The 13625-nt window shown below is 44.7% G+C and overlaps 1 long non-coding RNA gene across 1 annotated transcript; it reads right to left on the bottom strand.

Annotated features, from left to right (window-relative positions):
• Positions 1 to 6636: 6636 nt before the first annotated feature.
• Positions 6637 to 9562, bottom strand: LOC119282313. Its single transcript, XR_005138697.1, has 3 exons — positions 8654 to 9562; positions 8105 to 8183; positions 6637 to 6846 (listed from the first exon to the last, which is right to left on the bottom strand). It is a non-coding gene; the product is annotated as an uncharacterized LOC119282313 (long non-coding RNA).
• Positions 9563 to 13625: the final 4063 nt, after the last annotated feature.

The raw sequence follows: 13625 nt of genomic DNA, 5'->3' as shown, positions 1-13625 counted from the left end.
TCCGTGCGGATCGAGGGCGCTACGCGAAACGTGCGGTCGATTGCCTATGGGATCGCGCGCCCAGGATTCGACTGGATCGAGGTCGAGCACGCTCGAATTGCAGCCGCTATCATTTCGTCCGGTACCAACGGTACACACAGTTAATGAGCTTCCTACTACGCGTATACCTAGGTTGTCAATTTGATCACCTTAATATAAACTATATAACACGAAAATTATATCTTTTGAAAATAGAACATCTAAAGTTTATATTGGTATACTTTTTGTAATATATGACTTCTATTAGGTTGGTTAAATTGACAACCTAGGGATACGCGCACGCCCTGTAAAATGAGAGAGAGGTAGTAGTATGCTCTACCACGCCCATTCAATACCCGGTCCTTTGTCTGCGGCTATTAAACTGACTCCCCGACCGAACTTATTTAATTAGACATCTCGCGAAAAATAAAAGAAACCAAGTGCGAACATGTCAACTGACGATGCACCGAGTTGGTGGAACTGAATAAAAAACCACCCAACAAAAATGTAAATGCAAATTCAACTAGGCTGCAACTTTCGAGAGTGATGTACTGCCCGAGTGTCACTTAGGAGCCGTGCGAGATGAAAGTCTCGTGCACGGTTTTGCATTAGAGAAAGAAGCGAGGAATCCTCTTTTCGACTCTGATTCCTCCACTCCAGTCGTTGCTTTTCTTTCTATTGCTTCGAAAGTAGCTGCTACAGCTTCAACCATGCGAATTCTCTATATTCTTTTTCATTTCTCATCAAACGAATGGCATATTCTTCTGGAAATCCTACCTATTCTTAGCATGATTTTGGGGAATCTCCGTGCTATTACTCAAGCCTAGTCTCCGTGACAATTGCAGCCTTCAAGGGTAAACCCGCCGAAATGAGAATAACACAATTGAGGAACTAATAAATTTTATTTCATCGAGTTAGACTCGGGTGTGGGTGAGGAGAAACTCCCCAGTGATGCTCGGAAGAGATAAAAACAAACTCCCTAAGGAGTGAAACATGCAGTTTGATCACAAAGTCAGTTAGTTGATCCATGCCCCACGCATTCATGATGTGGTCTAAGTTGTTAAAGCAACAACACGATGAAGTAAGATCGTGGAAGACTCGGAGTCAGCGGTAGCGAAATTGGTGTTGGTCGTGTCCCAGTCGGAGTTAGCCGCATGTGGTCGAAGTCAATGTTACAAGTTACAACAAGGTCAACATAGCAGGGTTGCGGTGTGACACAACCTGAATATATGGTGCAACAAGGTCGTACATCGGAGTCACCATGAAACTGCGAACACAAAATATTGCAAGCCAATAGAAGTAATTTGGCACAAATTAATTTGTTCTGGCAAAATAAATTATACTCCCGCCATCTGAAACTACTTGTCCTAAAAATAAATAAAATAGATGTATATATAACTAAAACAAGTCTAGACACAACCATTTCTAAAACAAGTATTTTCGGACCGGGTTGAAACCAGCCGGGCTGCTAACGCGAAGTCGCCTGGCGAGGAGTCCGCCAGCACAGTTATGAGATCACAAACAGGGTGTCATAACCTCACGGTGGCTATTGAAACGAAAGTTGGACCTGGAAGTCGTGCACACAATACTCAAATAAGTATACGAAAACAAAATCAACCTAGTGTACAGGCGCACACCGTGGTGTAGCCCTCGAGTGTCTTCTACAAATGAGTATACGCGACAGGATATTCAGGAACCCAAATTTATGCAGAGGCCGGGCATAACATCCTTTTCGAAGAAAAAAAAGGAACCCAAATTTAATACTATGTGCTCAATTTCTTTTACTACAGCAGATAGCACCGGTGGTGTACGAGGGGCCTGCCGGGTTGGAACTAGTAGGAATCCAACCGAGTGAAAGATCCTAATGGCTGTCAGTTTCCTCCTGTCAAAGGTGCGTACGGTTTTTCTCTCGTACCTGGCGGCTGCAACCCTAGCCGCCGCCAGGGGCCGATCTTCCAACGCCGTTCTCCGGCGGCGACTTCGGTCGTCGGTGGTGAGGGGGGTCGCCGGATCCACGCATGTGGATCGTTTTTACTCATCCGTAGTCTAGGTTTCTAGGTTGTTCATCGTCTTTGCTTCGGCGGCGACGATGACGACGCTGAATAAATATTCTTCGGATCCTTTTCTGACGAGGTCATCGATCCTATGGTTGGGGATGGATCTGGAAACCAGTCTGTTCAAGCAAAGATGGCATGGCGGCGGCGGCCTCCTCGTGGTGGACCTGTGTCCTCGGGCTCCGTCGTTGCGACGACGTTTGCTCCAGCGTCGGCGTGGAGCTTGGGAGGTAGTCCAGGAGCGGATGCAGATTGTGGTCTGCATCGACGACATCTGGAAGACGGAACGTGTGCTGGGTTCGTGGTTCGTGGATGGCAGGTATGGTTTCCTCCTTCGACGTCTTAGTCGTGGTGGGGTGCCAGATCTGGAGTTCGATGGCGTGTCCGGAGTGTTGCCCTGGTCTGATTCGTTCAACGACAATGGCTTCACTTTTGGTGAGCCACCTTGGAGGTCCGCAAAGCTGGATATCAGTGATGGAGCCGCGTCGAGCTCGGGTGAGGAGGTGATCCGTCATTCTTTTTTTCGGTGACTGCTGTGGTGGTGCCGGAGGCAGGTAACGGGCATTAGTGTCAAGCTCAGAGATGTTCTGCTATCTTTTTAGTTTTGTCATGTCGGTTCTTACGTGACTTGTACTTTGTTCTTTATGATATGAATGAGACACGTATTACCATGAAAAAAAAAGATCCTAATGGCTACATTTTGACTGTATATGTTCGGACTGGTGCACATAGTAGGTAATCAGTTAAAAAAACACTGCTGAGAAACTGACCTACTGGAGTAATACTTTTCCATCAAGGTTCACTCGAAATAAAAATTATCGGTGGTCAAAAGCATGACATGAGTGAGTTCATTGAAAACTCAAGCGCAGAAAGGATGTAGCTGAGCGATGTAGTTATCTGTTGACGCCATGAAAACATCTGCCACGAAAGCACGACCAGAAGCAGGATGGCCAAGTCGAGGTGATCAGCAACACCTCGGGCACCGTTTGGGCGCCCGATCCTCTAGTCACTACAGAACCGGACCCTGCAGATAAAATCTGCCTGCACGTCGACACAAAATCATCAACGGTGAAACCGATCGTCTCGAAGAAAATGATCTCCCGTGGGCTCAGCTCAATGTCGTAAGTCAAGGAAGAGGGAAAAACCATCTGCGCCATAGGTCCATGGATGTGCAGGCCCACGTTGGCGCCAACTATCATGGTTCTAAATCTAGCAGTAAGAGAGAGGGGCCCCCCAGCCAAGCGCTCCATGCAGGATTATATAGAGTGCGTCATGCCCTGAAGTTACAATGGTCGGGAGTGTTATGAAATAGTTCATGCCGAGTGGTAATTTCATACTCTCTTCGTCTCAAAAATAAATGACTCAACTTTATACTAAAGTTAGTATAAAGTTCAGTCACTTATTTTGGAACGGAGAGAATATTAATTATGCATTAGAAACTTTTATTTGATGGCTTTCTAGTGATGGTAGGCAATAGCCGGGAAAGTCATATTGAGCGGTTCTGTCTCCTACCGGCGATACTCACCATTCCATAGCTGCTTTAAGATTAAAATTACTTATTTTCCTCTTTTTACTATACAAACTGAATACCGAGTCTAATATTGTCCCACACTATTTGTCCTTGCATGACAGGCATTAATGTTACAGCTCACTCTCTCTCTTTTCTCACACACGCGCATGCATATATCTTTTCGCTCTTCATTGCAAATAAATCCATGGATTTTTTTTGTCTTGACCAATTAAAAACATTTATATTTTTTAAAATTTAAGTTCGTTTTTTGAAATAATTTATATATTTGAACTCCTGACGCCAAGACCTTTAGAAGTAAACCAATTTTGGATATATTTCAAACACGTTTCACATTTCGTGTGTGAAACAAACCTATTTCACTTGAAAATGTGCTTTTTGTGAAACAAGACAGTGGAAGTGAAATATTGGTTTTGAAAGTGAAAAAATATTATGAAACTGAAACGTGAAATTGTGAAACTGATTATTTGGAAATGTGTAACCGTTTATTTTCAAAAGAGTGAAATATGTTATTTCAAAAATATGCAAATGAAATTGATGTGATTTTTGTTGAACAAGCCAACGAAAAGTGAAATTGTAGCTTCTGAATTGTGAACTAGCAACCATAGAAAGTGAAATTATAATGTATCATTAATTGTTCAAAAATGTGAAACAATTAATTTCAAAAGAGTGAAATAGTTTTTTTTCCGATAAATGTACAATTGGAAAATGTTTTTATGAAACAAGCAAGTGAAAAATGAAATGTAGGCTATGAATTTTGAAATGGTAACCATGGAAAGTGAAATTCTAATGTATCATTGTGAAATTCATTATTTGAAAATATGAAACAATTTATTTCAAAAGAGTGAAACAGGTTATTTGAGAAATGTACAATTGAAACATGTTATTTGAGAAGTGTTAATATACGGTACGAGGTGTCACTAGTTAATATTGGCTGGCAAGTCGCAGGTATGTGACGAAACCGCACAATTTTCCGCTTCGGGCAATCGTACAAACGTGTGTTGTGCAAAATAATGTCTGTCTCGATTGCGCATTTAAGCCCATTTGGGTAAGCCCCCTGATGTGCGTGGAGCCAACTTGATCTATGCATATTGATCCAACCGACTGGCCTCCTTGGTGATCATCCATTTAGGGTTTCTTTGATTCAAAGGATTTTCATAAGATCTTTGAAGGATTAGAATCCTTAGGAATTTTTCCTACGTCGGTCGTTTGATTCATAGGATTGAATCATGTAGGATTTTTTCCTAAGGATTCATTTGTACTACATTTCACAGGAATTCTAACATCCACTCCAACCTCTTGAAAGAAAACCTTTGTTTTTCCAATGACACAATCAAACGAACTCAAATCCTATATGGATCCAGTGGATATGACATTTCAATCCTATGTTTTTCCTATTCCTGTGTTTTTGCAATCCTATGAATCAAAGAGGCCCTCAACCGGTTGAAATAACCACATCAGGTACCGTGTTAAATGACAAACTACATGTGAACCGCATCTTCTGAACATTTGCGGGGCGGTTGAGTGTCGGCGTTACAGACACCCTGAAGCCAAGAAAACCAAAACATAGATGAAAAACAAAAGTCATCTTTTAACCTCTGACCGCCCACCTGCACATCCAAGCACGAGCCAGCTCACCTGCGCCGCTGCACTCCAACACTCCACCCAGCGCTGCTGCATAGGGCGTGTTTGGTTCCTTGCATAGCCTCAGGCTGCATCGTATCCACCATCCTGGTTGAGTCTAGCCTGGCTAAGACGATGCAAAAATGAGTTGAGATGTATGTTTGGTTGTGTGCATGGTGTGGGGCAGGCTAATGTGAGATGTTGTTTGGCAGGTTGTATGAGAAATCCACAGCTACTTCCCCAAAGCACGACGTCGACGGAATTCTGTCAGGCCAAACCAGCACCAAGGCATCTCCCATGCTGGGCACACGCATCTGATGCGTTTTCACCATCTGGGCGCCGGCGGGCAGGGTAGCAACGGAGGATGGAGCACAGACCGATGACAGGGTTGAGGCCGACAGGGAAGCTCGAACCGGCGGCGCTCTTGAGGGCGGTTGCGGCGCTCTTGATGGCGTTGCTCTTGAGGGCGGCGACGCTCTTGAGGGCAGCAGCGTCGCTCTTGAGTTCGGCGGCGGCGCTCTTGAGGGTAGCGGCGGCGCAAGAGGGAGCTCTCGACGGAGGAGGTGGCGATTGGTTGGTGAGCTCGATCTAATCTGATGCGTGACAGAGGAGAGGAAAGAGAGATTGGGGAGGCTGTGATGGCAGTTTGGATGTAAATCTAAAAGATATCGAGACCAAACTTACGTAACGTTTCGTTTTAAGTGAGAGGCGTAGGTGCAGGCACGGGCTGTATCGGAGAAACGCCCGATTCCTGCGTTTCTCTCAGCCTGGCTGAGAGGGGTCTTTTTGCATGAGGCGGGCCAGGCCGAGGATGCCATACAGGAAACCAAACGGGCTGGATTTTGCATCCTCATGCGAGCCAGGCGCGAGCCAGTGAACCAAACACGCCCATAGTAGATTTCTTTCTTCACACAATCATTTCACCACCGCTTTGTGTTTGCCAGTTGTAGTTTAGTGAACACAGGAGCACCTGCAATACGTACTGCGTCCTGTACTTGTTTTTGTGAGACGGTACGGGCTGGAACATAGTATTATCATCAGCACGAGTGCACAAGTGAGGTACACTACTTGCGGTCATTTCATCATCTCGATCGAATGGACGCGACTGCGGAAGCTGTCTTTTCCGGTCAGCGCGCCTCCCTCCTCTGTTTCTAGCTTGGAGGACTGGCGTTGCAGGCAGTGCCTCCCGGAACCAGCTGGCGCGCGGCTTCGACACGTTCGAGGTCTCAGTCGTTCAGACACTGCCACCGCGCAGCGATGGAGCCGTCCGTTCAAGGATTAAGAGTGATTAGTAGACACTAGCAAAAATGCCCGTGCGTTGCTACGGGGAGACACAATTGATGTGTATTTAAATTTAGTTAGAATTAGATGAGCAAAACACAATGATAGTTCATGCGAAATTTAACGCGCACCAAAATTTTAGACCCACACAATAGGAAGTTATATACGGTTTCCAAATGAACTTGAATTTTCTATACAGAGCTATGATTCATCGTCATATTCTAAGTTAAAATAGAACTGGTTATCTTCTCCCGACTTGAAACATATTCCATGATGGTTGTAGATGCGGTCTTGGCATGTGCTGGGCGGCTGGTGAGTACCAATTGTCAGCGATCCTTGCCGCTGTCACACAATATTAACAAAATAAAAAAAAGTGGAAATACTGGCATTTTACACAAACAATTCTAAAAAACAAAAATAGTAGGTATCAAGCTCTAGAGGTCCTAAAACACGGTTTCAATTGTAATAAGGAGAAGACATACTGCCTTATCTCTCTAAATAACATTAATATTAATAAAAAGCATAAATAATGAGATGACATGATTGATTGACATATTAATACATTTTATGGAAGACTTTAATTGACTCGGTAGCATGTGATTTGCTTTTATTATTGGGCCTATAGAGATCCATAGGAAAAAATGTTGTTCGCGTCGATACAAATGGCCATCGTTGCAACTTGAGAAACAACAAAAAATTGTACATTTCTAGAGACACACTTGTGGTCAAGTTTGTCCGGATCACACAATCCTCCTCAACCATCTTCAAATATTCAGCCCATAATCAAATCATTCCTTACCGGATCATACAGTCAACCGTCTTCAAATATTCAGCCCACAATCAGATCCTTCCTTTTAATTATTAGCCTCACATAATCCCTTTTTATTTTACCTTATTAAGGATCCCATCCATTTAAATATTCTGGCAAGCCCACCACAATCCTTCCTTACCTTATTAAGGATCCCATCCATTCAAATATTCTGCCGAGCCCACACCATCCTTCCTATATTTTCTTCCGAGCCCACACCATCCTTCCTTTGAATTAGCCGCATATATTTAGCCACAATAATTAGCTGCCCTTTTTTCACGGCTGTTTGTTAATTACTGTGGCAGCTGGTATATTAACTGGTTTGACTGTGTTCAAAATTGTGAGGTGGGACTATTCTTCATGTAATATGTTTATCTCAGTTGGTTATCCTGGCCGAAAGAATTAGACAGATCCCAGGCTCGATTCTGCATCGTAGCAGGATTTGTTTCTTTCTCTAAGACCTAAGATAATAAAGCTTGCAGGCAGCCCATAAGGAAGGCCCGTGTTTTTTGCGGCTAGTTAGATGGGCTGGCGTGCTGCCTGTACCCAGACGTACAATTCTTTTAAAATCCGATCGAGGAGAGGAGACATGGAGAAAATAGTACCACCTCGTAGGAACCGGCAAAAGAGACCACGTAGGGAAGAAGTGAAAAAAAATGACGGTGAACCCAACAAACTCAATCCGTGCTTTATTATTAAATTAGGGAGAGATTAGGGAAAGAAAAGAATAGCAAAAGGGCCTGTGCGTTGCAACGGATATAAAATAAATTTGAAAGTTTTTGTGTTATTTACCTATGTCATGGTGCACTAATGAAGTGCAGCTCCCAATCCATCTGCTGCTGCCTCATCTTATCTTCCTTTTGATGTGAAACTGCTGTGCAGTGCATATTGCAATTGCAAATGCCATGACGAACTGAACAGGTTAGTATTGCTCTTGGCTTCTACGACATTTTTAACATAATCTTTGTAATTATAAAGTAATAGCCAAAGGTGGTGACCAAGTGAAAAGGGAAAATAACTTCATACACATAAATGAAATAGCAAAGAGTTATTGTTGGAAATATCTCACATCAGTTTTGAACCAGTGAAAATATCTCAAATATGTGTGAAAAGCACATAATGATTATCAGTAGAAAAAATACGTAAATACTTTCCTTTCCATCTGTCCAAACATATACTCAGTGCAAGAGTTATTCGGTTGTTGATGTGAACTAAATGTAATAAAAAAAACTGGGCCTTTGCTCATATGCACCAAAACAATTTGTAAAGGGCGTCATTTCAGAAAAAAAGAGGCATAACAAACATGTGTTAGCAACAACATTTTAGGCACCTGGAAATTACCTCGAAGAGGTTCATCTGGATGCCCCGGTCTCCTAGACCTGGCACATAGTGTTAGATATTGATCTGCAATTCTGTCCATGCGCCCTCAACAATGACTTGCACATGGCACCATGGCACCATGGCTAGGCACTATGTCAAACAGATGATCAGTATTACAAAGAAAGAAACATTAAAAATCATGTTGGTGGTAACATGCCTAACCTGCTCTCCCATGATCATGGTGATGGATGCTCTCGGCAGTATAACCGAGGGGGCATTGACTTTGTATACAACCTTTGGTGTAATGATTTAAGCAGTAGTATCATTATCTCAATCTTATAGAAATGTAAGTCAGCAGAAATTCCGTCCATACTATTGCTTATAGGAGATTCTATCTTATAAATATGAAAAGAAAAATCTACGTATAAAATTTGGATAGTTATAACCATAGTTATACACAGTAAGTACTCCATTCACTCTTCTTAACAGTATTTTGGCAGAGCTCCTACTTGGTTCTTCAGAAAACAAAGTACTAATACATTGCCATCGGCAAAATTTTAGTATCACAGAAGTTGTGCTTGGTTGACTACAAACTGTACTAATGTACGTTTGATGACAGATACCGACACAAAGTACTTTCTTTAGTCATAACACAAAGTACTAATACATTGCCATTGGCAAAAATCTAGTTCATAATTTGAAACTTTATCATGTAGCTTCAGTGAAGAAGATGGTAGCTAGGAAGGCATCACAAGGAGGCCACAACAGCAATAGAGCATTATCCCGTGGAAGCAAATATATACCAGGAGCAACATTGCAGTCCACATCTTCAGGTTGAGGGTTCCATTTGGTTTTGCGTCTCTCCCACAGGCTCCATGGCCTTCGTTGGGTACGGTGCAGACCACGGCGTTGATGCACCGCGCACGTTCCCGACATGCAACTCTACCACCAAATCCACAATGTGCAGCCTCTGACAATCTATCTCATTACAAGCATCATACAGGGGAGCTGAGCATTGAGAAAAGAAAGAAAGAGGAAAAAAGAGGAATAGACAGATGCACGCATATATGGTATTGAAAGATGATAAGAGTGGTAATATGTTGCATGCAACTAAACAGGTTTGAGACGTCAGGATGGATTCAGAGGATGGAGACAGAGCCAGATTACCACCTGCAAGGAAGAAATGCAGCCATCACAGATTTTACAGAGCCAGATTGCCACCTGCAAGGAAGAAGTGCAGCCATCACAGATTTAACAGTACTCGGTCATCATCACACTACAGTAAGAAGGAATAATCGCAACGTGCAAAATCATGACACAAAATTCGAATCATTTTGGTGAGCAAATGAAGAGCTTACACCATCTGAATATGAGGTTGATGGTTGCTCACAGGAAACGTTGCCGGTGTTGTCATCAAGCCGCTTGGTATTCAAGGACGAACCGCCGGGCAATGACCATGGCAACGGCCTCTACAATCAGTGCGCCGATGCCAGCGTCGTGGGCATCTTAAGCTCTTACCTCTCACATAGCACAACAGCAATTCACACACATGGGCACATCAACTGCAGCTCTGTCTGAATCATCTCTTCGTCATGCTCTAATTGTTTGGTTAAGCTGTTTTTGTGGATTCTGTTAATTGTGTGAGAAATCAAGTAAATGATTATTATTTTTTCGGATGTTATGTCTGTTGGAAATCTAACATGCTCCTTATGCTAGATTTAAGAAAACACAACTGGGTGAATCAATTACTTGGCACCATGTTTCTTCTTCAGGGGTGGCACAGCTACTGGGAGGAGAAAGGGGAGTCTGACCGTGGTTGGGCTCGAAGAATTCATCAGCGTTGAACTGGAAGTCAAACTCGATGGTGTCCTGGCCGAGCTTGTGAGTGCACACCAAACACTCCTAAGGCAGGTAGCTCACGGAGGTGCAGGCCGGTGACAACGTGGGATGAACGGGAGGCAGGGTATCTGGTGGTCGCCACGGTGGAGCACTGCTTATGCCCTCCTCCACTCGTGGCCGCCGGCAGCACAGCCTCTTCCCATCCTCAGATTTCCAACTTGCCGACCCCGCCTTTTCCATCCCCGCCCCCAATCTTGCCGGCACCCGCCTCTCCATCCCCGTCCGCGAGCCCCACCCTCCAATCTCCTTACTCGAGCCCGCTCGTCTCGAGCGCAGCACACCATCCCATCCTCTGTCTACCGCGAGGTCGCCGACGCGCAGATCGGCCCGCTCGAGCTCCGGGATCCGGGCGCGAGCGCCGCACCCTCCCATCCTCTGCCTACCGTGAGGTCGCGACCAGTAGGTGCAGGGGAGCCGTGTACAGCGAAGAAATCCGCGGATGAGGAGGAGATGGGGCGGGGCAGGAGGTGGCCGGTGGCGCGGGCGGGGTCGGGCAGGAGGTAGCCGGAGGCGCGGGCGGGGCCGGGCAGGAGGTAGCCGGAGGCGCGGGCGGGGCGGGGTAGGAAGCGGCCGGCGGCGCGGGGCGGGGCAGGAAGCGGCCCGAGGCAGAGCCTGGCTGTGTTTTTTTCCCTTCATACCGGTTCGCTTTGGACTGCGGGTTGAATACAAAAGAGCACAGGGACTTTTCTGCAAAATTACCCACGACGTACGGGCAGAAGCGATCGGTGGTTTATTAGTAGGTATAGATATAGATATAGACTAGAGGACAAAATTACTGTTATGACCTCTCTGGCTAACAAAATCCCGATTTGACCTCGTTTATAAAAAAATCGTTTTTGACCTTTTTAGGAGACGCCAACATCCCTGGCGTCTGGGTTGCGAAGCAGACGCCACGGATCCTGGCGTCTGGCCCCTGGCCCGCACTGCCCGCCTGCCCGTTGACCTGCTGACGTGGCAAAGGGGCTAGACGCCAAGGACCCTGGCGTCTGGCCCCGGTAACTGGATAACCCCATGGGAGAGTGTGTGGGACCCACCCCACACACTTTCCCCAATCCACAACCCGAGCTTGAAGAAGACTTGGAGCTCTCATACTCTCTCCCACCCCTCAAGCTCCCCCTCAAATCCTCTCCAAAAGGTGCATCCCTTAGGTGGATCTTTCCATCACTTTGCTGCTCTTGGTAATCTCCCCCAAATCATCCAATTATTTTTTGTTAAATCTTGTTATTTTGGTTGCATTTTATACATGTTGGTGGAACCCTAGTTCATGTTTTCTCCCCCATATGTTAGTGTGAATGGCTTGGTTAACTTTGATAATATAGTGCTATGCATGGTGTGTAGTAGGATATATGTTTGTTGAGTAGAAAGATTGGGGGTTAGGGTTAGTTAGTGATTAGGGTTAACTTTGCTTAGTGTGTGTTAATTAGTGATACTTTTGTGGACATGACCAATAATTTAGTGTTGATATGATTTGGATATAATAAGATGTATTTGGATAAACACCAATTCTCATTTAAGTCTTAAATGCATTCATGTTATTTTTAGATGGAGAGACTTGTTAATGTTCATTACATTGACAGGGAGGCATTCTTGAGTAACAATGCCGACACGGGTGAGGAACCATTGATTTTTGATACAAGCCCTAGCTATGAGGATGTTGTTGCAAAAGTGAGATAAGTTTTGAAGTGGATGGACACCAATGTTGATGTTAAGTTAATAGGAAGGTATGATGTTGGAGTTGGAGCCAAATCTCGCTTGAAAAGTATGCCTATCACCTTGGATTTGCATTGGGATGTATACAAGGAAAAAGTATCCCAATCGGAAGACAAGTCACTTGAATTGTTTGCCACCAAGGTTGAATCTCCTCGGTTTACCTTTGATTTGAACCGGCATGTCTCTTCCCCAATGGATGACATGAGCGAGAGGACAATGGTGCCACTTGTTGAGCATAGGGTTGTGGTTGATGCCCCCAATGTTTATCCCCCACCACATCCCCGTGTACCATCTATTAAAGCAAATGAGGTTGAGTTGTATGCCCCCAATGCTTCTAGCCAACCACCAACTAGCCAAGCAAATGGAGTTGAGGTGATTGCTAGTGACGGAGTAATTCAAGAGGATGAAGATGCTTATGATGACGACGAAGAGCAAGAGGAAGGGTTTCATGGTAATGATGTTGATGACTTGGATGCGTACATAGCGCAAAAGGACATGGATCGTGACTTGCCTTTTAGGCGTCAATATGCGTATGACTCGGATGACGAGGGTCCAGTTGAACAGTTGGACGAGGATGGATTCACAAAGGAGGAGAACCAAATCCACTTTGAGCTGACGGGCTTACAAAAAAGAACTCACTTGTTTAAAGATCTCAGCCTTGCCCATAAAGCTGTTGTTGACGGTGGGATGAGAATGACGGCGATTGAGCCAACACCATGCCCGGATCCAGGAGAACCAAGGGTGGAGAATGAGGACGAGAATGCTTATTTGAAGAAAGGAGTGAAGTTTCTGAGCTTGCCTATGCTGAAGTTTTGGTTGGCTGACTATGCGATTCGAAACCATAGGCCATTTTATGTTGAGCACTCCAACATGAAGTTGCGTTACACCGTGGTGTGTGAGCAAGAAGGATGCCCATGGAAGGTTCGTGCAAGAAAGCTTAAAGAAACCGAAGAATGGGTGTTAAAAAGTTGTGTTGCCACTCATAGATGGAAACCTCCATCTAAACGACTTAGAAAGACACACCGTCAACTCACATCTGAGTATCTCGGATACAAATGGATGAAAGACATAGGCTTTGATCCCACTATGAAAGTGAGGTTTCTCATGCCGACGGTGAAAAAACAATTTGGTTATGAAGTCAAGTATGGGAAGGCATGGAAGGCAAAGGCAAATGCTATTAGGATGTTGTATGGTGGTTACGAAGAAGCATACAACCAGCTCCCAAGGTTGTTGTCCGCCATTGCACATAGGAACCCGGGCATGTTTCATGTGGTCGAGGATCACGAGGGAGTGTTCCACCGTGCCTTCTGGAGTTATGGACAATGTGTGAAGGCGTTTCAGCATTGTCGTCCGGTCTTGTCTATAGATGGCACGTTCTTGACCG

The sequence above is a fragment of the Triticum dicoccoides genome, chromosome 3B (genome assembly GCF_002162155.2).
Source record: "Triticum dicoccoides isolate Atlit2015 ecotype Zavitan chromosome 3B, WEW_v2.0, whole genome shotgun sequence".
Lineage (NCBI taxonomy): Eukaryota > Viridiplantae > Streptophyta > Magnoliopsida > Poales > Poaceae > Triticum > Triticum dicoccoides.
This window is presented reverse-complemented; position numbering and strand designations above follow the sequence as displayed.